Source organism: Neophocaena asiaeorientalis, unplaced genomic scaffold (assembly GCF_003031525.2).
Source record: "Neophocaena asiaeorientalis asiaeorientalis breed wild unplaced genomic scaffold, Neophocaena_asiaeorientalis_V1.1 scaffold296, whole genome shotgun sequence".
Classification (NCBI taxonomy): Eukaryota; Metazoa; Chordata; class Mammalia; order Artiodactyla; family Phocoenidae; genus Neophocaena; species Neophocaena asiaeorientalis.
This window is the reverse complement of record NW_020175084.1, coordinates 3119955-3146980: the sequence shown is the minus strand read 5'-3', so window position 1 is coordinate 3146980 and position 27026 is coordinate 3119955.

Here is a 27026-nt window from a genome sequence, read left to right as displayed (position 1 = left end):
AAATTCTCTTCCCCACTCAGTAATGTTTAATAATTTGTACACTATGAAATAGTGGGAAGCTGCCTTCTGTTTAAAGTTGTGGACCAAAAGAATTTCTCTTCTGAGAGAAAAGCAACTGTCTCCTGAAAAAGAAAATTGACAATTGTTAAAGTCTACCCCAGAAAATAGTGAACAAAAAAATATTGTAAAGAGTTGTCAAAAAGAATTTGAGTGTGGAGATAAATTCCCATTCCCAATGAAAGGTTGGTGTCAATCAGTTTGAAATTGTCCAGAGATCTGCTCAGATACTGCCTGACTCCAGTTAGTAAAACATTATGGGGACATGTGGTGATATTTATACATAGAGCTATGGTATTTTCACAAATGGCTTCAATAGGCTCCTCTGTATTTTGGCTTGTATTTGGCATATTATAAGCCAGTCATCACAGCCCACACATGATATGCTAGATGGGGAACTTGAACCAGTGATTGTCTTTCTTTCATGAGGATGTCTTTATTGAACCTTTAAGGATATCTAAGGTTAAGACCATCACCACTATTATTTCTCAAACTACAGTTTCCAAATATATGTGACTTTTTTCATGAAGTTGAACAGCAAGCAGTTAGTTTCCTTCCTCCACCCCACCCTGTTGCAGATGGGCAACATTATTATTAACATGAAAACCAGTCATTGATTCAGAAACACTACATTGGTGATAAGATGGCAGTTTCCTCAGACAAAGGCACCACTGATTTCTTTAATGAGACTAAGGACTGGATAAAGCAAAGTTCTGAGTCAGAGTCAGTCAAGAGGTCGTGTTTTGTTCACATGTGGTTCAGAGTAAGATTCAGTTCAATTTAGCAATAATTGAGTAATAAGAGTGTAATGCCAGCTAATATTTTATAAGTTGTAAACTCCTACTTTATTTTAACTTAATAATTGTTCTATGATATGGAAATCTAAACTTTACATTTACACAAACAAATTGATACAAAGAAACCTAAGAAATCATGTCTTCAAATACAGTATATTTCAGGACCTTTGAACCATTTTATTTTCAATTCAATGAACACACATGCCAATAACTTTGATTTCCTCCTTGCACAAGTTTCCTTCTAAGAAGTTTGTATATGCACACCTCTTTTTATGTATCCCCTCATAAGATATACTTTCCAGGCTTACATTTTCCTATAAAAGCAGACTCAGACTTTTATAATGTACAGTGAGGGGAGAACACTGTTCTTTACAGCTGACTCATCACAAAGGTTTCATGATAAATGTATAACTTAGTTGTGTCAGTTAATTCTCACATATCATTTTGATGGCTATTATAATAAAATATTTATGCAAATTACTTAAATATTAATAAATAAAACCACAATGTCAAAAGAGAAGGTTCTAATAAGTTTTACTTTAAAGGTTATCACCTTTTCTTGCTCCATCTCCCTTTATCATATTACATGGGAAGAATAATAGGAAAATGTAGTTTCTCAGACACAAAGAGTAACCAGACTGGCACAATAATACCAAAAATTGCTTTGAGTAATACTGAAAGCAAATGAACTTCTACTGATTTTTTTATTGATTGATTCAAATGCTGTAATGTGAAAATTCTTAAACTGTATATGGAATGAAGCCTTGTAAGAACTTGAGGTTAGGAAAATATGTCATTCTTGTGTTAATGATTCCCACTGACACTCATATTGCTAAATTAATTTTTTTGCTTCATGAATTTTCCTATTTAAAGCTTTCTCTCTGGTCCTTTTCAATTGGCATAACTTATTCTCTATGTGTGTATGTGTGTTTAAGCTAATATAATTTGGATTCAATCAGCCAGTAATGAAGTTCTAAAAGTTACCTGCCTAGTTTTCAAAATGCTTAAGGTCATGTTTTCCTGGTGATGTAGCTTTGCTGAGGGGGCAAGAAAGAAGAGGTGGTGAGAAAAGCCATGAAAACTAGGGATGGTAAGTTTTAGTTGACACAGACTCCTTACTGAAGGTTTTTACCTAAGCTCCCATCTAAGGCATAGGCCATCTGTTCATGCTGTTCTCTTTTCTCACCTCAGAGTTATGAGAAAGAAGAATGATAAGAGACAGCACCAGAGTGGAAGATAATAATAAGTGTGATTATTAGTGAGTAAAGAGCTATCCTGCCAACCACACCCACTTTTATTCTCCCATCGAGGTACACCAGAGATAGTTTTTTGTTTGTTTGTTTGTTTTTACTTTTAGTAAATTTGGAGAACAAAGGATAACAAAATAGCATATTGAATAATTTACATGTTTCATAATCTTTGAGAATTCTATCAGTCACAGTGTTGGTCCCTTCTGGTTTAGTATTCATTAGATACTTTTGGGGCTTTTGGCTTCTACTTATATTCTCTTTAGAGAGCTAAGCAACCACCCACATTCTTTCTGACTTTGTCTTTATTAAAGACAGTATCTTTGGTAATACAAACCTTTCCTGTGTTGGCTTTCCCTCCCAAACTGAAAACAAAATCAGGCTTTAGAGTGTATTCCATGCCAAATAATTAGTGTTCTTTTCGCTTAAGTGAAGGATTTGCATTCCTAAGGACTTGTGAAGTGAAAGACACTTAGTTCACTAGAGTCTGCTCAATTCACTGAAATACCCCATGGTAGATTGTTACAATTATAAACACAGTGAATCACAACTCTCAGCATCCATACACCATTGCATTGTGACTTGGTTGCTCTTTTAAGTAAGAAGTGAAATCTGTTTCTGCACACTTTAAGTCTGGGCTGGCCTTGTGATTTACTTTGATTAATAGAGTGTGGCACAAGTGACAGTGCAAGTTCTGGAGCTTAAGCTTTAAAATGTCTTGTAGCTTTATTCTTACTGGAGCCATCCTGCAAAGAAATAAGACCAGCCTATTGAGAATGAGAAGTCAAATGCCAGAAAACCAAAGCTTCCCAATAGATAGCCAGCACGATCTGCCACATGTGAATGAGACCATCTTGGGCTCTCCAGCCCCAGCTGAGCCATCAGATGACTGCAGCTATGTGAGAGATCCCAAAGGAGACTAAAAGCACTACTCAATTTGACAACCCATATAATTGTGAGAAGTAATAAAGCTTTGTTATTTTAAACTGCCAAGATTTGGGGTGGTTTTTATACAGCAATAGATAACTGAAATAATCTAGAACAGAGAACAATCAAGAATTATGGCTCCCACCTCCAGGGAGTCTAAGACTGAGACAAAATCCAAATTCCTCCTCCATAGCTGTAAAATTTCTTTGTCTCATGTTTCTGCAAAAATTTATGTAATTTTGAATTCTGTTCAATGATATGTTTATTTTGACCCAGAAATAAATTAAAGAATTTTTCTACCACTAATTATAATGGATGCTCAAGAAAAATATGCTTTATTTATCTTGTGGCAACATAACCCCTGGCATATGTCTCTGTATCTCAGTTTGAATAGTATAGCATTTCTAACATATAGCATAGCTATTGTAATGCAAAGTATTGGAAAAGAAGATGATTTTAATTGTCTATCCCTGATAGTTTTGCCTGAATGTTGTTTCTTTCATCATTTGTGATGTGACAAGCTCTCCTGCAGTTTCTCTTTTGTATCCTTGAATACAATTGAGTCTTAGTTATCTAATTATGGTCAGTGTTCATAAGAGACCCCAACAACAGCCTCCAGACCTGGTTTTGGTCAGTTCTCTACAAACCTACAGCTTTTTTTTTTTTTTCTGAAAAAAGGTGACCTGTTTATTTCTGTTGTTGTTACAAGAAATTAGTTGTTGCCTAGCAACCATTTTGCCCATCAGCTTCCTAAAGCAGGAGGGGTTGCTAGGTAAATCGCTTTACAGTTTTTTCAGAAAAGGTTAGACTTATCCAAACATATTCTAGGTTTGGAAAACTATCCTGGAAGCATCAGGAAAACAAAGAAAAAGCCAGGCTGTGACCTGACCTTACAATAAGCCAGTTTGCCCTAGTTCTGCTATTACATTATTGAAATACACCCATACTGGTTGGTAAATAGCCACTGCTCTGATTCAGATGGGTGTTTCCCATCCCCAAAAAACTCATTCCTTCTTCTGAACTAACCTCTGCCCTCTACTTACAAAGAGTTAGGATCTGGAACCATAAGGCTCTCCTCCAGAACTCTGCTTCAGCCATTCTTGTTGTTAAACACTTTTAACATCACCCAGGAAATGATCATGTTATATAATTCAATTTAGTTTTTATCAGAATAATTGGCAAACAGATAAAAGAAAGTATGAAATAATAAAAAGAGCATGAGACTATTAGTAAAAGGTTTGTTATGTTATGACTTTAGAACTAACCAGTTGAATAACATTAATCTGCTCTATCATGTCCACATCTGGGTCATGAAGGAATAATCTCTAAAGCCATGATCTCTAAAGTCATGATCAGTACAAATATTTTTATGAGTCTAGGTAATAATCTCTATATTTCAAGCTGAATTACATCGTAATTTAGAAAACATGTAGTATTTAATTAAAATTAAGCTCAAATTGCAATGTCAGTGGGTGACATAAAGGCAAGAAAATAAGCAAAGGGATTCTGCTGGTAGAGGCTAATTATAAACCTTTGAGAGAAAATCAGAAAGCTTTCATAGGCAGTAGAATGAAGGGAAAGAAATGAGTGTTTGTTGTTGTATATTGATTCTATTTTTAGGCATATGGCTCTGAGGTGATTTTATAATTGAATTTATTAAAAAAGTAATTGTAAAATGACAAACCTTATTATAAGAGGTTAGTTTAGTAATAGTAAATAATTCTCTTCTAGAAGAGTGAGATGATGTATTTGATAGCTACTTGCTCATTAATAAGCAAGTGTATCTTGCTTATTATGACTATTTAATTTAGAGAATATCTTTTGATTTATCTACATACAGTAATAGTGATGACTAAATAAAGTTTTATTTAAAAATATTTGAGGCTGGATGTCAACAAAATGACAGGGTAGGAAACTCCTAGTTCTTGTTCCTCCATGGAAACATCAATAAACAACTAGAAATTGGCTGAACTAACCTTATAGGAGTCCAAAAAACAAAGGTATAAATAAAAATAGTATAATTGAATTTAATAATTCATTATAGGGGGACAGCAGCAAATTCGAGTAGGCAGAAGAAAGAATTAGTCAACTTGAAAACAGAACAATTGAAATTATTGAGTCTGAAGAACAGAAAGGAAAGAGATTGAAGAAAAGTAAACAGAGTCTAAGGGATTTGTGAGATACCATCAAGTGAATCAAGGAAAAGAGAGAAAAGGGCAGAGAGGTTATTTGAAAAATAATGGCTGAAAATTTCCTCAAATTGGGGAAGGACATGAATCTACAAATCCAAAAAGTTAAATGAACACCAAGTAGGACAACTTACAGAGACCCACACTGAGACATATTATAATCAAACTGTCAAAAGCCAAAACAAAGAGAGAATGTTGTAAGCAGAAAGAAAAAAGCAACTTGTCACTTATTAAAAATCCTCAATAAGGTTATCAGCAAATTTCTTAGTAGAAGTCTTGAAGGACAGAAAACAGTGAGATGATATATGAAAGGTGCTGAAAGAAAATTTCAATCAAGAATTCTATATCTGGCAAAACTTTCCTTCAAAACTGAGGGGAAAATTAAGACATTGCCAGATAAACAAAGCTAAGGGTAGTTTATTACCACTAGATCTGCCTTACAAGAAATGCTAAAGAATACCATGCAGTATCTCAAAGCCATATGAAATACAAAGATTTCCAATAAAAGTTAACTGTATGAATAAAGGTAAAAACCAGTGTTATTGTAATCTTGGTTTATAACCCCACTTTTTATTTTCTAGAGGATTTAAAAGACAAATGCATTAAAGCAATTATTAATCTTTGTTAATGAGTACACAATGCATGAAGATGTAATTTGTGCATCAGTGATCTAAAGTTGGGGTGGAGCTATGTAAGAGTAGAGTTTTTTGTGTGCAATTGAAGTTAAGTTGGTAATCTTTCAAATAGGATGCTATAACTTTAGGATATATATATATAATCCTCACTGTAACCACTAAGAAAATATCTAAGGGATATACACAGAAGGAAATGAGAAGGGAATCAAAAGGTGTCATGACTTCACTTATATTAAATACCGAAAATAGTCAAATCCATAGAGACAGAGGTATAATAGTGGTTACAAGAAGGGGAAAAGGGGGTTATATTAATATTATTTAATGGTATTTCAATTTGGGATTATGAAAAAGTTCTGGAGATAGTGGTGATGGTTGCACAACAATCTGAATGTCTTTAATGCCACTGAATTTTACACTTAAATATGGTTAAAATGCTAAATCTTATGTGTGTTTTACCACAGTTAAAAAACTAAACGAAAGACATGAAATGAGAGATCTAAAAATAAGAGCTATTATTTCTGGAACATTTATTATGAACGCCAGTGGCTTCATACTTTTCATACTACTTTACATACATACAACTCATTCAATTTAATAATTACATCTGGTAAATGTTTTATCATGAGGAAAAAGATCAGTAAATCAAGTCTCAAAAAGTTAAATATTTCGCCCAAAGACAATGCAGGATAGTGGAAAAAAAAAGGGATTTAACTTTCCATTGGTCTGAGTAAAAACCCACTGCCCCTGAAACTTCATTGAAAAAGGAAAGAAATTGAGGGGTGGGGCATGTTTAGGAAATTTATGATAAACTATGAAATTAATATGCTATTGGAAATGTTTAGAAACAAAGTAACAGCATGTGATTAGTAATTCTAAATGTTTGCATATGAAATAATTATTATTGTGAAATATTCCAATTTATTTTCAGAAGGGAAAATAATTTATTAATAAAATTGACTTTACTCAAGACTGCTCTAATTCACAATATAATATTTACTTAATGGGAATTAACCTCTTGATTGATGTGGCAGAGGCTCCCAGATGCTCACCCAAATGTATGTTCTCTCCTTCCTGTGTGTACTAGATGATACTTCCCAGCCTCCTTTGTGATTAGGAGTAATCATGTGATTCAGTTCCAGTCAATGGATTATAAGAAGTAGTATGTATTGGTCTGGTCTCCAAAATCCTCCTATCAGTATTTTCCATCTATTGTTTTCCTTTAGCTGTTGAGAATAGACATAATGTCTAAGGTGACCTTGGAAGCTACCAAGGTAGCAGAGCCTCTGTCATCATGCATCTATGAATGACTGTAGAATAAGATTGTCTTACCTACTCATTCACTCATCCAATACTATCTCATGATCAAGAAATGCACTACTATTGTGTTTGAGCCAATACAAATTTATGGTCTTTTTAGAATAGAACTTAGTCCACTCTATCTAATATAGTTAAAATAATAACAGCAATAATAATTACTGGTATTTTACCTATTATTAGACATTTTATTCTGTGTAGTTCTTTTAATCAAAATTATAATGAGTACGAGTGGAGAAAATAAGATTATAAGCTTTTTTGAAGGATATATCAATTAGGATGATAAACACAAGACCAAAATATAAAATCTATGATATTTAATTTTTATTTACATCTAATTTAACCAGTGGGATGTTGTCTTAGTCAGTTCTGTCAGCTATAACAAATTGCTATAGACTGGGTGGCTTAAACAACAAACATATATATCTCACAGATCTGGAGACTGGGAAATCCAAGATCAAGGCACCAACAGATTTGGTGAGGACACTCTTCCTGGTTTGTAGATGGCCCTCCTTTCATTGCGTCCTCACATGGAGAGCAGAAAGAGGAAGGAAGCTCTCTTGAGTTTCTTCTTATAAGAGCACTAATCTCATCATAAGGACTTCACCCTCATGAACTATTACCTGTCCCCACCAAGGGCCCCATCTTCAAATACCATCACATTGAAGATTAAGGTTTCAACATATAAATTTTGGGAGACACAAACATTCAATCCATAGCAGATGTCAACTCACTGATGGGAAGGTCTTTTTTATGTTATGTTGCTCTAGTTCTTAGCAGAATGCCTTGTATGTGGTAGGTTTTAATAAATATTTGAATGAATGAATGAGTGAATAAATGAACAAACAAATGAATTAATTGACTCTTCATGGGACCTTGGGACAGAGTTCTTAGTCTTTTGGTACCTTAGATCCTCTAATATGAAAAGTTTCCAATCACTTCAAAACTATGGTGATTCTACTGAGAAAATATTATTTAATCATGTTCTACAAAGCATTTTGTTTAGAGAAAAACTGTCTAAAGAAACAAATTTTAAAATAGCCTAGAATGTGTATATAATTATATTCATATTCTGCTTGCAAAGCATCTACCAAAATGTTGCACAAGGTGTACTTCTGAATAGATATTAGATTTCCTAGTTCCACTGAATTCTTTTAGTAAAGGTTTTCATAGGATGTGAACAGATGCCTAATTTGCTAATCTATCACAAAGTAAACTAAGATTATGAGGTGATGAGTTTGCCTCCATTATTTTATTGTTTTTGAAACATTGAAAAATAATAGAGAAATAGAAGAAGCAAAAACTTACTATTCTGTGAAATTTTGAAGAGTTACATACTTTTTAAGAAATGATTTATTGATCAAAGCAAAAACAGTTATAAAAATGATGAATGCCTTAATTTCTTTTGCTCTTTTTACTTTGGAATTTCTTTTGCTCTTTTTACTTTGGTTTCTGTATTTTTCTTTGCAAGCAAAGTAATTTTCATTTTTAGAAGTTTGATTGAATATTTTTATATCTTCCATGTGCTCTATTATCATGCTCACTTCTTCCAACTTCTTGAACATAAGGAATATAGTTATAATTTCATTGTCCTTGTCTACCATTTCTATCATGTCTGTAATTTCTAGGTCAGTTCCAAATGATTGCCTTTTTTCCTACTCATTATGGATGAAATTTGCTTGTTTCTTTTTACATGATTACTGATTTTTTTTTTTTTTTCGGTATGTGGGCCTCTCACCGCTGTGGCCTCTCCCGTCGCGGAGCACAGGCTCCGGACGCGCAGGCCCAGCGGCCATGGCTCACGGACCCAGCCGCTCCACGGCACGTGGGATCTTCCCAGACCGGGGCACGAACCCGTGTCCCCTGCATCGGCAGGCGGACGCTCAACCACTGCACCACCAGGGAAGCCCACTGATTTTTTAATTGGATGCCATACATTGTGAATTTTACCTTGTTGGATGCTGAATATTTTGTATTCCTAAAATTACTGTTGAGTTTTATTCTGGGACACAGTTAAGTTACTTGGAAACCCTTTGATCTTTTTGAGTCTTGCTCTTAAGCTTTGTTAGGTAGAACTAGAACTATACTTATTCTAGGGCTGGTTTTCCCCTCTATTGAGGTAAAATCCTTCTGAATATTATAGGCAATGTCCTGTGATTTATGAGGTTTTCATTTTCCCTCTAATCTTTTTGGGTGTTTCTTTCCTTGGCCTTGGGTATATACCTCACACTTAGTGCTCAGCTGAAGACATGAGGAGGAGCCCTCAGGTTTTGGTACTCTCTTTTTGCAGCTGTCTCCTCTTTTTTCCTCTCTATGAACTCTCACTGCCTTGGGTTCCCTGAACTCCCAGTGTCTTATCTTATGAGTCTATCAGGCGTAAGTTCTCCCTTCCTGACTCACGATCTATAAAACTCTCTAGGCACTAAGCTGAGTTAGTTGTAGGGTTCACTTTATTTTTTGTCTCTTAGAAATCACTGGGTTTTTTTTTTCATTTGTCTGATGTCTAATGTCTTGAGAATTGTCATGTTATATATTTTGTCCATTTAAAGTTTTTTTTTTTTCAGAAAAAAGATAAATTTATTCCCATCTTTCCTGGAAAAGGAAGTTTCTAATGATGTTATTGAAAATACTAGAGTCATGCAATTTTGGGTAAAGCATATTGGAGAGGCTAAATAGAAAAAGAGCTCAAGATTTGGAGGAGAAGATGTGGGTTTTGTTGTCCCTGAAATTTTTGGCAAATATGCTCACAGAACAATGAGAACATAGAAGAGAGGTACTTCATTAAGCCTAATTAGAAACTAACTTTTCAGAGTGCCTTTTATGAAACGTAGTTCTGTTCATGGTACTTCTCTGTTTAAACCTTTCAAATGACTCTCCATTATAAAAGAATGTAGCCATGAGGGGGTGGAGAAAGGTTGAAGTCTCTAATTTGGAATGTATGACTGAGAATAAGTTGTGTGTATGTGTTGTAGTAGTTGTGGGTGAGGCTTGGAAAAGGGTGAGAAGAAATGAAGCAGGAGATACCCTAAGATTTGTCTGAAATTCCCAAATCACAAATACTTCCAAAGCAAGTCATTCAAGGATGACTAGCTTAAAACAAAACAGTTGTTTCCTTCTTATTAATTAGTGCCATTTCTTTTCAGCTTAAAGAAGTTCCTTTAACATTTCTTGTAGGGCTGGTTTAGTGGTGATGAACTTCTTTAGCTTTGGCTTATCTGGGAAACCCCAGATCTCTCCTTTCTTCTTCAATCTGAATGATAACCTTACTGGTTAGACAATTCCTGGTTGCAAGTTTTTTCCTTTAAGCACCTTGAATATGTCATGCCACTCTTTTCTGGCATGTAAAATTTTTGTCGAAAAATGTGCTGTCAGCCTAATGGGTTTTCCTTGCACATAACAAATTATTTTCCTCTTCCTGCTTTTAGGAGTCTCTCTTTATTCTTAATTTTTACCATTTTAATTAAAATGTGTCCTGCTCTGTGTCTCTTTGGGTTTATCTTATTTGGAACTTCAGGCTTCCTGGACCTGGATGTTTGCTTCCTTCCTCAGATTAGGGAAACTTTCAGTGACTATTTCTTCAGATAATTTTTCTGGACATTTCTCTCTCTTTTCTCTCTGTGACCCCTATAATGTGAATGTTATTCCACTTGATGTTGTTCCAAAGGTCCGTTAAGGTATCTTCATTTTAAAAAATTCTTTTTCCTTTTGCTGGTCTGGATGAGTTCCATTGTTTTGTTTTCTGGCTCACTGATTTGTTCTTCTGCTTCATCCGTTCATCTGGTTAACCCCTCTAGTGTATTTTTCAGTTTAGTTATAGTTTCTGTTTGGTACTTTCTTATATTTTCTTTTTGCAGTTCTAACTGTATTCATCCATTCTTTTTGTGTGTTCAGTGAGCATCTTTATGACCATTATTTGGAACTCTTTATAAGGTAAACCATTTTATTTAGTTCTTTTTTTAAGTTTTGCTTTGTTCTTTTCATTGGAACATATTCCTCTATCTCCTCGTTTTGCCTATTTCTCTCTGTTTCTATGTATTATTAGGTGTATTAGCTATCTCTACCAGTATTGAAGGACTGGCCTCATTTAGATGTCCTGTGGGGCTTAGAAGCACAATCTTGCCTGTCCAGCCTAGCCAGATGCTCAAGAGTTGTCCCTTAGGTGGATTGTGTACACTCTTTTGTTGTGGTGGCATTGAGGCTGTGATGGGACACTGGTGGGCAATACTGGCCCCTGGACTGGATGTGGGACTTGGTGCCTCCTGCCATGGGGTGCTAGTGGTGTGGGCTATTGCTTTTCAGTGGGGCCTGCTCTGTGCCACTAATAGGTAATATGGAGAATTCCAAAATTGTGCCTGCCAGCATTGGTATTAACAAGGTTGCCTAAGATCACATAAATTGCTCCTGTCAGTGACTCAGTCCCTAGGGAGCACCCCAACTGGTTCCTGCCTCTACAGCAGACATTTCAGGATTGGTAAGTGGGTCCCCTTCACCTTTTCAGTCTGGTGTTTTTGTGCTGGTTTTTGGGTCAAGCAAGGTTGTGTGTGTACTTTAAGAGCAGGTTTTCTCTTACTTGCAGCTCTATAGTTTTCTTGGATGCATTCCTGTTGGTTTTCAAAACCAAGTGTTTTGGGGGATCATTTCTCCTGTGAAGGATACAGGGTTTGGGGTACTTGATGTGGAGTTCTTGAATCCCTCTCTTCTCAGGGAAAAGATCTGTTCCTTTGTGTTTTCTCTTGATTGTTGATTACTGTGGTCTGGGTGTGAGTTTTTCCTTGGTGAGCCTGTATCTCTGCCTCTCCTACCCATCTCAATGCTGTCCTTTTGCATTTTGCTGTGGAGATTCTGTTCATCCAATTACAGGTATCTTTCCAAGGGGATTATTTCATATGTAATTGTAGATTTATTGTTATCTGTGTGTGTTGATGGGAGTGTGGTGAGTTCAGGATCTTTTTATGCCCTATCTTGAACTGACTTGTACTTTTCTCTCTCAAACTTGTAGAAAGCAATTAGGTCAAATGCTAATTTTTAACATATGCCTAACCTTTCCAAGAAATTTTGTTTTGCTTATAATATATAAGCAAATGTAGGCCTTATAAAGCCTTAAATGTTAAATGAAGGCCAATGTGAACAGAAATTATCTTTGTAATGTTTTCAACAATGAATATGAAAGCATATTGGGGGAATAAAGAAAGCAATATTGGATTTTATGGTTAAATTTTTTCCTGCATGGTGGCAAATAATGAGTACTCTTATATTGAAGAAAAATATACAAATTTGACATGGCAAAACATGTTCAGAATATGCATTATAAAACATAATGAGGAGGCTTGGACCTACAAGGTGGCGGAGGAGGAAGATATGGAGACCACCTTCCTCTCCACAAATACATCAGAAATACATCTACACGTGGAACAACTCCTACAGAACACCTACTGAACGCTGGCAGAAGACCTCAGACTTCCCAAAAGGCAAGAAATTCCCCATATACTGGGTAGGGCAAAAGAAAAAACAGAGACAAGAATAGGGATGTGACCTGCACCTCTGGGAGGGTGCTGTGAAGGAGGAAAGGTTTCCACACACTAGGAAGCCCCTTCACTGGTGGAGACGGGGTGGGCGGGGGGGACGGGGAAGCTTCAGAGCCATGGAGGACAGCACAGCAACAGGGGTGTGGAGGGCAAACTAGAGAGATTTCCGAACAGAGGATTGGTGCCAACCGGCACTCACCAACCTGAGAGGCTTGTCTGCTTACCCACTGGAACGGGCCAGGGCTGGAAGCTGAGGCTTGGGCTTCGGTTGGATCCCAGGGAGAGGACTGGGGTTGGTGGTGTGAACATATCCTGAAGGGGGCTAGTGCACCACAGCTAGCTGGAAGGGAGTCCAGGAAAAAGTCTGGAGCTGCCGAAGACGCAAGAGACCATTTTTCCCTGGTGCACAAGGAGAGGAGATTAAGAGCGCCACCTAAATGAGCTCCAGAGACGGGCGCAAGCCGCGGCTATCAGCGCAGACACCAGAGACGGGCATGAAACTAAGGCTGCAGCTGCAGCCAACAAGAATCCTGTTGCAAGCACAGGTCACTCTCCACACCTCCCCTCCTGGGAGCCTGTGCAGCCCACCACTGCCAGGGTCCCATGATCCAGGGACAACTTCCCCAGGAGAACACATACCACACCTCAGGCTATTGCAATGTCATGTTGGCCTCTACTGCCACAGGCTGGCCCCACATTCCATACCCCTCCCTGCCCCCAGCCTGAGTGAGCCAGAGCCCCCTAATCAGCTGCTCCTTTCATCCCTCCTGTCTGGGTGAAGAACAGATGCCAGCGGGCAACCTACAGGCAGAGGAGGGATCAATCCAAAGCTGAATCCCAGGAGCTGTGCGAACAAAGAAGAGAAAGGGAAATTTCTCCGTGAAGCCTCAGGAGCAGTGGATTAAATCTCCACAGTCAACTTGGTGTACCCTGCATCTGTGGAATACCTGAATAGACAACGAATCATCCCAAAATTGAGTCAGTGGACTTTGGGAGCAACTGTAGACTTGGGGTTTGCTGCAAGCAACTGACTAGTTTCTGATTTATATGTTTATCTGAGTTTACTTTTTAGTGCTTGTTATCATTGGTGGATGTTTATTGGTTTGGTTGCTCTCTTCTTTTTTAATAATATATTAAAAATTTTTTTATTTTAATAACTTTATTTTATTCCTTCTTTCTTCCTTTCTCCCTTCTTTCCTTCCTTCCTTCCTCCCTCCCCCTTCCTTCCTTCCTTTCTTTCCTTCTTTCTTTTTTCTTTCTCTTTCTCTCTCTCTCTCTCTTTCTTTCTTTCCTTTTTTCTTTCTTTCTTTCTTTCTTTCTTTCTTTCTTTCTTTCTTTCTTTCTTTCTTTCTTTCTTTCTTTCTCTTCTTTCTTTCTTTTTCTTCTGAGCCATTTGGCTGACAGGGTCTTGGTGCTCTGGCTGGGTGTCAGGCCTGAGCCTCTGAGGTGAGAGAGCCAAGTTCAGGATATAAGACCACCAGAGACCTCCCAACCCCATGTAATATCAGTTGGCGAGAATTCTCCCAGAGACCTCTGTCTCAATGCTAAGATCCAGCTACACTCAACTACCAGCATGCTCCAGTGCTGGATACCCCATGCCAAACAACTATCAAGACAGGAACACAACACCACCCATAGCAGAGAGGCTGCCTAAAATCATAATAAGTTCACAGACACCCCAAAACTCACCACCGGATGCAGTCCTGCCCACCAGAAAGACAAGATCCAGCCCCATCCACAAGAACACAAACACCAGTCCCCTCCACCAGGAAGCCTACACAAGCCACTGAACCAGCCTTTCCCACTGGGGACAGACACCAAAAATAATGGGAACTACGAACCTGCAGCCTGCAAAAAGGAGACTTCAAACACAGTAAGTTAAGCAAAATGAGAAGACAGAGAAATACACAGCAGATGAAAGAGCAAGGTAAAAACCCACCAGACCAAACAAATGAAGAGAAAATAGGCAGTCTACCTGAAAAAGAATTCAGAGTAATGATAGTAAAGATGATCCAAAATCTTGGAAATAGCATGGAGAGAATACAAGAAACGTTTTAACAAGGACCTAGAAGAGCTAAAGAGCAAACAAACAATGGTGAACAACACAATAAATGAAATTAAAAATTCTCTAGAAGGAATCAATAACAGAATAACTGAGGCAAAAGAACAGGTAAGTGACCTACATAACATACAAGAGAATCCCCATAAGGTTAACAGCTGATCTTTCAGCAGAAACTCGGCAAACCGGAAGGGAGTGGCAGGACAGAGTTAAAGTGATGAAGGAGAAAACCTACAACCAAGATTACTCTACCCCACAAGTATCTCATTCAGATTTCACAGAGAAGATAAAACCTTTACAGACAAGCAAAAGGTAAGAGAATTCAGAACCACCAAACCAGCTTTACAGCAAACGCTAAAGGAACTTCTCTAGGCAGGAAACACAAGAGATGGAAAAGACCTACAATAACAAACCCAAAACAAGAAAATGGTAATAAGAACATACCTATCGAAAATTACCTTAAATGTAAATGGATTAAATGCTCCAACCAAAAGACATAGACTGGCTGAAAGGATACAAAAACAAGACCCATATATATGCTGTCTACAAGAGATCCACTTCAGAAATAGGGACACATACAAACTGAAAGTGAGGGGATGGATTTCCATGCAAATGGAAATCAAAAGAAAGCTGGAGTAGCAATTCTCATATCAGACAAAATATACTTTAAAATAAAGACTATTACAAGAGACAAAGAAGGACAATACATAATGATCAAGGGATCAATCCAAGAAGAAAATATAACAATTGTAAATATTTATGCACCCAACATAGGAGCACCTCAATACATAAGGTAAATACTAACAGCCATAAAAGGGGAAATTGACAGTAACACTTTTATAGTAGGGGACTTTAACACCCCATTTTCACCAATGGACAGATCATCCAAAATGAAAATAAATAAAGAAACACAAGCTTTAAATGATACATTAAACAAGATGGACTTAATTGATATTTATAGGACATTCCATCCAAAAACAACAGAATACACATTTATCTCAAGTGCTCATGGAACATTCTCAGGACAAATCATATCTTGGGTCACAAATCAAGCCTTGGTAAATTTAAGAAAATTGAAATCGTATGAAGTATCTTTTCCAACCACAACGCTATGAGACTAGATATCAATTAGAGGAAAAAACCTGTAAAAAATACAAACACATGGAGGCTAAACAATACACTACTTAATAACCAAGATATCACTGAAGAAATCAAAGAGGAAATCAAAAATACCTAGAAGCAAATGACAATGAAAACACCATGACCCAAAACGTATGGGATGCAGCAAAAGCAGTTCTAAGAGGGAAGTTTATAGCAATACAATCCTACCTTAAGAAACAAGAAAAATCTCAAATAAACAACCTAAACTTATACCTAAAGCAATTAGAGAAAGAAGAACATAAAAACCCACCCCCAAGTTAGCAGAAGGAAAGAAATCATAAAGATCAGATCAGAAATAAAAAAGAAATGAAGGAAACGATAGCAAAGACCAATAAAACTAAAAGCTGGTTCTTTGAGAAGATAAACAAAATTGATAAACCATTAGCCAGACTCTTCAAGAAAAAATGGAAGAAGAGCCAAATCAGCAGAAATAGAAATGAAAAGGAGAAGTAACGACTGACACTGCAGCAATGCAAAGGATTATGAGAAATTACTAGAAGCAACTATATGCCAATAAAATGGACAGCCTGGAAGAAATGGACAAGTTCTTAGAAAAGCACAACCTTCCAAGACTGAACCAGGAAGAATTAGAAAATATAAACAGACAAATCACAAGCACTGAAATTGAGGCTGTGATTAAAAATCTTCCAACAAACAAAAGTCCAGGTCCACATGGCTTCACAGGCGAATTCTATCAAACATTTAGAGAAGAGCTAACACCTATCCTTCTCAAATTCTTCCAACATACAGCAGAGGGAGGAACACTCCCAAACTCATTCTATGAGGCCACCATCACCCTGATATTAAAACCAGACAAAGATGTCACACACACAAAAAAACTACAGGCCAATATCACTGATGAACATAGATGCAAAAATCCTCAACAAAATACTTGCAAACAGAATCCAGCAGCACATTAAAAGGATCATACACCATGATCAAGTGGGGTTTATCCCAGGAATGCAAGGATTCTTCAATATACGGAAATCAATCAACACAATACACCATATTAACAAATTGAAGGAGAAAAGCCATATGGTCATCTCAATAAATGCAGAAAAATCTTTTGACAAAATTCAACACCAATTTATGATAAAAACCCTCCAGAAAGTAGGCATAGAGGGAACTTACCTCAACATAATAAAGGCCATATACGACAACCTCACAGCCAACATCATCCTCAATGGTGAAAAACTGAAACCATTTCCTCTAAGATCAGGAACAAGACAAGGTTGCCCACTTTCACCACTATTATTCAACATAATTTTGGAAGTTTTAGCCACAGCAATCAGAGATGAAAAAGAAATGAATGGAATCCAAATTGGAAAAGAAGAAGTAAAACTGTCAGTGTTTGCAGGTGACATGATGCTCTACACAGAGAATCCTTAAAGATGCTACCAGAAAACTACTAGAGCTAATCAATGAATTTGGTAAAGTAGCAGGATACAAAATTAATGCACAGAATTCTCTTGCATTCCTATACACTGACAATGAAAAATCTGAAAGTGAAGTTAAGGAAACACTCCCATTTACCATTGCAAGAAAAAGAATAAAATACCTAGGAATAAACCACCCTAAGGGGACAAAAGACCTGTATGCAGAAAACTGTAAGACACTGATGAAAGAAATTAAAGATGATACAAACAGATGGAGAAATATACCATGTTCTTGGATGGGAAGAATCAACATTGTGAAAATGACTCTACTACCCAAAGCAGTATACAGATTCAGTGCAATCCCTTTCAAACTACCAATGTCATTTTTCACAGAACTAGAACAAAAAGTTTCACACTTTGTATGGAAACACAAAGGACCCCAAATAGATAAAGTAATCTTGAGAAAGAAAAACGGAGCTGGAGGAATTTGGCTCCCAGACTTCAGACTATACTACAAAGCTACAGTAATCAAGACAGTATGGTACTGTTGCAAAAAGGGAAATATAGAGCAATGGAACTGGATAGAAAATGCAGAGATAAACCCATGCACATATGGTCACCTTATCTTTGATAAAGGAGGCAAGAGTATACAATGGAGAAAAGATAGCCTCTTCAATAAGTGGTGCTGGGAAAACTAGACAGCTACATGTAAGGGAATGAAATTAGAACATTCCCTACACCATACACAAAAATAAACTCAAAATGGAGTAAAGACCTAAATGCAAATCCAGATAGTATAAAACTCTTAGCACAATATTCTTATGCTTCTTACCACTTGTCTAACTGTCTTCTCCTGTGGTTTTTATTTCAATAGGCTCTTCATTTCGTAGTAGTACTGTGGCAGCTGCTAGGTTCTTGTTAATGAGTTCATTTAGATGCATACTCATAGCTTTCTCTTTGTGAAGTAAATCTTCTAATTCTGCTTGCCTATATTCGTTGTTGATGGTGCTAATATAACTTCTTGAAATATGCTACCTGACAATTTTGGATTAATAAAGGTTGAAATGCGTGTGGTGACACTTTCAGTCATATTATATCAGCTCATGTTTACAGTTTTAATATAGTAAGAGAATAGTCTGTCAGACTCCAAAGAAATTGTGCTTAATTTTAAGGCTTTCTTACTAATATCAACAAGGAAGCTTTTCAAATAGTTCATTAGTATTGCATCCTGAAGCTAGCTATTTATTTAGATAGAGTACTAGAGGTGTCTGTATAGGTGGCTTTTTCTCTGCATCTGGACTTGCTAACTTCTTCTCATCCTTTAGGATGCAATTCAGGCACTATCTTGTCCTTAAAGTCTTCTCCAAGCCTATGCTCAGGGCCAGGTGCCTCTCTTACACCATTTTCTACTGTCTGCCTCATGATAGCATTTGTTACACATGCCACAATTATCTGTTTACATGTTCAATAGCTTTGGCCAATAGAAAGTAGATTCTTGAGTGACAATGGTATGTCTTTCTAATCTAGGGTTTCCAAAGCTTGGTACCTGATAAGCACTTAATAAAAGTTTATGGACAGTATAGTGTGATTACAATTCTTTAAGCCTGTTTAGTATCTATGCCTTTTTTGTGTAGAATATTTATAAAGTATGTTTCTGATTATTGGGTGTGTTAGTAGAGTTGATTGGAAAAAACCTTATAAGGGAGTTTTTCTGGTTGCCAGTTAATCACTTTGGGTCTTTTTTCACCAAGATACTAAATTCTTCAGGTTAAGAGGTTGCCACTTCTCAGCCTAACTCTGTAAAATTATTCCCATAGTGTCTGTGTACTCAAATGACTGTGAATGGTTTCTTGGGTCTTAGAAGTTTTATGGTATTGAAGTGATAACTTATAACCTAAAAGCTGTTTTAAACATATAAAATCATATTATGTAGTTAATATGGAACTACTACTCCTCAGGAAATGGTATATATATTTATAAGGTTGATGTCCTGAAACTATGTGTTTCCAATAATATAATGTTTAAGATCCAAGTTACTGAATGCAAAAACTATATAAATATATATTTGTGATCTAGTAATGACCCATTAAACTAAACTTGTTTGGTAAGATTAAACCATTAACAGAAAGGGAAGTTTTAATTCTTTCATTTAAAAAAATACTGGCTGAGCTGGGTCTGCTGCTTATAACACTGAAGGGTAAGATAAGAACATTTGTTGAATACTTAACCATATCAGGCTTCTTACATGTATCATCTAATTTAAATCTTACAATAAACCTATGATGCATAGATTACTGTCCCCATTTTATAGTTGAGAAAATTTAGCATCATAAAGGTTACATTTCTTGTTCAAAGTTGCAGATTTAGTCAGTGATATAGTCTGATTTTGAAACCAGCTATGTCTGAGAATAACTGGTAATAGATTTGGTACAATAATTGCTCTTGGAACTTTAGTCACTGACCAGTTTAATTTATATACTAAAATTCCTTTTGATGATCTTGTAAAGAAAAGTAATACATTATTGTTAAAAGAGTTCACAAGTCCTGTAAGGGAGATTATACCATTATTATGTATAACCTGGGTTTGTGAAGGTTTGTAAAGAATAATTTAACATATTTCTTTCATGTTTTTCAAATTCTTTTTTCTTTATGTTTTCTAAAGAAAATGGCTAAGTTAAGCACAAATACTGCTTTTCTTGTTGGTGTTTGTATGTGGATAGATTGAAGTCTCTAATTAGGTTTTTTTGAATATAAGTTTTTTTCCTCCAGTAAAATTTATCATGAGATAATATACAAAGAACATTTATACCATTCTTCACTTGATACATATGAAAAATTGAAAGTAAGAGGTATTTGATCAGATAATGTATTCCTGCTAACATTTTGGAGCTTTTCTAATAGGATGTAAAGTTACTAAATGATAGGGAAAAGTATCTTTCAATGAAATGTTTGAGGATGGATAACAGTGCACATTTTGTTTCTTTATTGAAAGCAGTTAACATTAATGCTGTATATAATGAATATTTTCGAAAGATGCTAAGTGAATGTAAATTAGCTATGACTACATAAAAGGGTAAAGGTAGTCCTCAAATTATAGATGGAAAACAATCTGTTGGATTAACCCATGTTTCCACAGCTATTAAAGGCAGGGGGAGGGAATCACACTAAGCATTAATAATTTACATCTCACCCTGATTTGCAATTACAAGGTTACCAGCCACCATCCCTCAATTATCCCTGCAAGTGGTACACCAATTGAATATGTCAAATAGGATTTGTAGAAGCAGTAGCAAATTAAAAAAAATAAAAATTTAAATGAAACTCTTTTGATCTGAAGAGGGGAGACCTAGTACTAGACCCATTCTTCAGGAGTGATCCAGCAACAGTAATCCCAGTGGCAGAGTTGTACTTCACTTAAAATTTTTTATTACTTATTTTTCACTTGAAAATGTAAATTGTTCACAACAACTTCCAAGGATATAAAAAGCCATATGCCAAAGTAAACCTTCCTCCTATTCTCTTGTTTCTATTCCCCAGAGGCAACACCATTACAGATTTTGAGTCTCTCCCCAGATTATGTGTTTATTTTAAATAAGGGAATTTCTGGAGTGCTCTGTAAAGTATATTTCCCTATGGAGCATATTAAATGCACTTTCCTGTTCTATCCTGCACCTTTGGAGTACATGTGGAATGACGAATTAAACTTGCCCAGCAATTCTGTCATCACATGGTTAATATGATATGTAAATTGTTAGCATCTCTGCCCTGTGTGGCCTCAGCTGCCTGGGAACTCCCATACTAGCAGTGGAATGAATGACAGGCCAGATCCAGTAGCGGGTGTTTAATTAACTTTCAGTGAGCTAACATGAGAAAAAGAATAAATCTTTGTACTTAATAAAGGCTCAATTTGCTTATCCCAGCATTGTATTACCTTTCTGGCAGCTAGGTGTTTCAGAAAGAAAATTTTGTGTATTTGCATCTCCTTACATCGTTGTCACGTATGATTGAGGGCCTTTATTTCATGAATGGAGAAAAAAATCTTGTATTTAGGTTCCCTGGGAAGTAGGTCTGTCTCTCTGTGCCTTTCTAAGTCATCTTGGTGGTACTATAAATTCTTATTTTCTTAAACAACTTTATTGAGGTGTAATTGACATGCAATAAAGTCCACATATATGTAAAGTGCACAATTTGATAAGTTTTAACATAAATATAAGCAATGAAACCATCACCACAATCAAGATAATGAACATATCTGTCACCCCCAAAATTTTCTAATGCTTCTTGTAGTCCCTCACTCCTACCTTCCCCATCTTGTACCTAATCACTAATCTGTTTTCTGGCACTGTAAATTAGCTGCCTTTTTAAAGAATGATACATAAATGGAATCATACTATATATTCTTTTCCATCTGGCTTCTTTCACTCAGCGTAATTATTCTGAGATTCACCTATGTTGCTGCATGGATCAGTAGTTCATATCTTTTTCTTGCTGCGCAGTAATCCGTTGTATAGATGCACTACACTTTGTTTACCCATTCATTTGTTTAGGGACATTTGGTTTGTTCCAGTTTTTAGCTCCTACAAATAAAGCTTCTGTGAACATTCATATTCAAGTCTGTGTATGGATGTACTTTCATTTCTCTTAGGTAAATACCAAGGAGTAGGATGAATGAATCATACGATAGGTGTGTATTTTATTTTTTAAGAGCCTGCCAAACTGTTTTACAAAGTGATTGTACCTTTTTACATCCCCACCAACAGTGTATAAGAGTTCTAGTAGCACAACAGCTTGCCAGTCTTTGGTATTGTCAGTGTTTTATTTTTAGTACTTTTAGTAGGCGTATACTAATAATATCTCATTTTTTTAAAATTTGCATTTCTCTAATGAGATTTGATGTTGAACACCCTTTCATGTACTTGTTTGCCATTTGTATTTCTTCCTTGGCGAAGTATCTGTTCAAACTATCACTTTAATTAATTAATTCAGTTTTTTTTTATTATTAGGCTTTGAGAAGTCTTTAGATATTCCAGATACAAGTCTTTAATCAGATCTGTGATTAGCAAATATTTTCTCTGGGCAAATATAGTTTCATTCTGTAGTTATGTTTTCATTTTTTAAATAATGTATTCTGAAGAGCAAACATTCTTAATTTTGATGAAGTCCCATTTATTAATTAAAAAAATGTTATGGATTGTGCTGCTCATGTCATATCTTAGAACTCTGCCTAATTCAAGGTCACAAATATTATCTCTGTTGTTTTCTTCTAGAAGTTTTATAATTTTAGGATTTACATTTAGTTCTATAATACCTTTTGAGTTAATTTTTATACGTGGGGTGAGGTATTGAGCAAAGTTTATCAGTTTGCTCTCAGTACTACCCTGTCTTGATTACTGTGGCTTTATAACAATTATTGAAACCCCAAATCTAAGCCAACTTTTTCTTTTTCAAAATTGTTTTAGCTAATTTAGGTCCTTTACATTTGTACACAAACATTAGAATCAATTTCTCAATCTCTATATCAAGGCATGCTATGATTTTGATTGGGATTACATTGAAACTATAAATCAACTTGGAGGAATTGACATCTTTCATTCCATGAACATAGTAAATCCCCCCATTTGCTTAGGTCTTCTTTAATTTCTCTCAGCAGTGTTTTCTAGTTTTCAATGTACAGGTCTTTTACATCTTTTAAGATTTACCCCTAAGCATCCCTTATTTTTAGTGTTATTGTAAATGGTATTAAAATTCAATATTTGATTGTATATAGAAATGTAACTGATATTTGTATATTTCTTGTATCCTTCAGCCTTACTAGTAGTTTTCTTTTAGATTCCATGGGGTTTTCTACATAGTCATTATATCATCTGCAAATAAGGATAGTTTACTTCTTCCTTTTAAAATCTGTATACCTTTTATTTATTTTTCTTGCCTTCCTAAACAGCCTAGAACCTCTAATACAAATTTCAATTGAAGTGCTGAGAGCAGTCATGCTTGCCTGCTTCTGGTCTGAGGAGAAAAGCATTCATTTTATTTCACTTTCAGCTCTAAAGGTACTTTCATTCTAGTTTGACAGTACTTTAGACATGTCATTCCACTGTCTTCTGACTTGCCTTGTATCTAACCTACAGTCATTTCTATCTTTGTTTTTCTGTACATATTTTGTCTTTTTTCTCTGACTGCTTTTAAGATTTTTCTTTATCACTATTTTAAGCAATTTGATTTTGATGTGCCTCACTAGTAATTTTATTTGTTTCTTGTGTTTGGGATTACTAGAGCTCCTTGGATTTATGGGCTTATAATTTTCATCAGATTTGGATATTTTTGAGTCATTAGTTCATCAAATATTTTTTCTCACCTCATCCTTCTTCTTCAAGGACTCTAATTACTGTTACATGTATATACTTCATAAGTTGTCTTACAGCTCACTGATGCTCTGTGAATTTGTTTTTAGTCTCTTTTTCTCTCTGATTCACTTTTGATGGCTTTCTATTGCTATGTCTTCAAGTTCACTAACCTTTTATTTTGTAATTCCAATTCACTGTTTGCCCCATACTAGTGTATTTTTTTACCCTATAGTGTTTTCATTAATAGAAGTTTGATTTGTATCTTTTTAATATCTCTCATGCCACTACATTTTACAGATGAGGAAACTGAGACACACAGGAGATAAGAAATTTGCCAGAGATTTCAGAGCTATTAAGAAGTGGATGCCAGGATACAAATCCAGGCAGCCTGATCCCAGAGACTTCACTTTTAATCAACACTTGTATTCTTAGTTTAAATGGTGTACCACTCTGTATGGTGTATACTAATCTTTTCTAAAGCATTTAGAAAAATGTTTGGTGGGTAAAAGGATACAGAAAATGTTCATGGTTGTTGTTGTAGTAAACTGTTGACAAGCTACAAAACTTCCTCAAGATAGAAAACTCAGATTACTTGGGGAGTTTCTTGCCTTTTGGGAGGTCTGAGGTCTTCTGCCAGCCTTCAGTAGGAGTTCTGTAGGAGTTGTTCCACGTGTGGATGTATTTCTGGTGTATCCATGGGGAGGAAGGCGATCTCCGCGTCTTACTCTTCCGCCATCTTCAAGGTCCCCCCAGATTACAATTCTTAAAAACTTTCCTGATCCTTCATCATGAACATAGGCATTTCCATCCTTTTTTTTCTTCCTTCTATAATAGAATTTTGTAACTGTATGTGTCCTTGAATAATAAATGGAAGGTAGGTTGGATGGTGGACCAAGTAAAGTTTTAGGGTACAGACATCCTGCTTGATGGTCAGTGGGTGAGGTGCTGCTGACAACCATCAGAGAAGAAGCTTACCAGATACCAGGAGGAAGGACATATACAATATCATGACTTCACAGCACAGGGATTGTACCATGATGGTGACTGGGCAGTCTTCAAGGGCTACCTTGGCTCCATGAGGTTTCTAGAGTTGTTGCATATGGAGACACAACCCCAGAGGGTGCCATTCTTATCAGTATCTATGTGAGTAGTAAACCCCTAGAACTGTGGAGTTTACAACCATGAGAATGGCATGCAGCTGCCCTTTGATGCTACCAGGTAGATTACAGAATAAGATGATTTAAATTGGAACTCAGCTGAAAGCAGAGTGGCCTCTGCCTATTAATTTTTCTCATTGCAGCAGGATCTCTTGGGGTCTGGTTACACTATCTTAGGCTTTACCAAGGTATCAACTCTCCATAGCCAACTTCCTCTCTTCCTGTTTGCCTGATTTCTCCTCCTTCTACGCTGTGGAACTTTTATTCTGTCTGTCTTGAGGGCAGGGATTTTAATTCTAACTCACTGGGTTTTTGCCTTGCCCTGAGTCCTGTCAGAGGGTAGACTTTTGAAACTAAAACATACTTATATTTTCTATGGTAATCAATCTTCCTTGAAGCTTGTATGCTACAAGATCAGATTATTGTGCAAATAGAGGGGAGAGCCAGAAATACTGGAAAAGGGGGAAGTATCAGTTATTATTTCAAATATATCTGTCTCCCCAGCTAGACCATGAATGCCCAAGGAATTAATCCTCAAGGGTAAGGAGTATGTTTTTACAAACAAAGGGAATGGATTTGAGTGCCATACAGGTTTACTCAAGATAAATGGTCAGTTCTTTCCATTTCTCAGTAGTTGCTACTATGCTAGAGGGGACTCTATTCTATTCATGCATTCTGCACACTTTTATCCCTGAAAATTGAGTACTGGACTAATATAATAATTCACTTCTGTGCTACAGAGATGATTTATTTTATAAGGCTAATATTAGTTTCCCTAATTTTAGGAACTGGTATTTTGATTTTTCCCCTTTAACCGTGATTATAGCATATTGTCTCATTGGGCAAACCTCTTAGAATCATACATCTGAATTTTGAGAAGTGGGTAACCTATCTCATTCTTTACTGTTAGATACCAGGATCATCACACTTTTCTTGTGTTAAAAATATCTATTCCATATTTCCAGAGGTGTTCTTTAAAACACTACTGGAGAAGATTTAATGAGTTCGTATTCATTTTATCTTGTATACCTGGACTTACAGTTCATATTAAAATGTAATTTAATGTAAAAGTACAAATTAGAATATATGAAAATTATAATGAGTAGCCATCATCTGCTGGCTACAGACACAAAGCAACACTCAAAAAAATCTCGCTTATTAATTTCAGTAGTAAGAATTGTGGATTCACATTCTGGAGACTCAGTTACTAATTTCAGTTGTATAAGTTCATTTTGTGGCTTTGAGAAAATATTTAACTCCTCCTGTTTCCGAACCAAACTGTGTCCGCTTGCACACAGTAAAGCCCACCTACTGACACTGGGTTGTGGTGAAGGAAAGTGTAGTGTTTATTGCAGGGCGAAGCAAGGAGTTTGGGACACCTAGTGCTCACAAAGCCCAAACTCCCCCATGAATTTTAGCAAAGCATTTTATTTTTTATTTTTTGCGGTACGCGGGCCTCTCCCTGTTGTGGCCTCTCCCGTTGTGGAGCACAGGCTCTGGACGCGCAGGCTCAGCGGCCATTGCTCACGGGCCCAGCCGCTCCACGGCATGTGGGATCCTCCCGGACTGGGGCACGAACCCATGTCCCCCGCATCAGCAGGCGGACTCTCAACCACTGCGCCACCAGGGAAGCCCTAGCAAAGCATTTTTAAAGGCAAGGTGAGGGAGGGTATCCCAGGGTATGTGATCAGCTAGTGCACAGTTCTCTGATTGGTTGATGGTGAGGTCACAGGGCAGTGCCACAGAGGTTAACATTATCAATCCTTAGGCACCAGTAGGCCTGGGGGCTATGTGCTCATGGTCATCAAGTAGCTAATTTCTGTCATTTGATGGGGGTTTTAGCATCTATAAAACAACTCAGGAAGTGTGCATCAGATACTATTATCTAGGTAGTTCAGAGAGGAGCTACTGGAGAGGATATGGGGGAGGGGTCTGTGCTGGGAAGGCCCCATCGGGTCCTGCTGGGTTACTTTTCAGATACCTGTTTTCTTGCCTTTATGGTGGGGGCATTGGATTGGATCAGTGGTGGGCTTGCTATTTTGCATGAATATTAATACAGGAAAAATTATCCTTTGACACAAATAAAATAGAAATTTTGTTATGTATTTTTACCAGAAAATACAATATTTGTGTAAGATTTCTTTTATTCTTTCTCTGTGAATAAAGAGTTTCCTTTTTGAATTAAATTTCAGAAAATGCAATAAAGCACTATCATGATGGAATGTCGAGACTAAATTA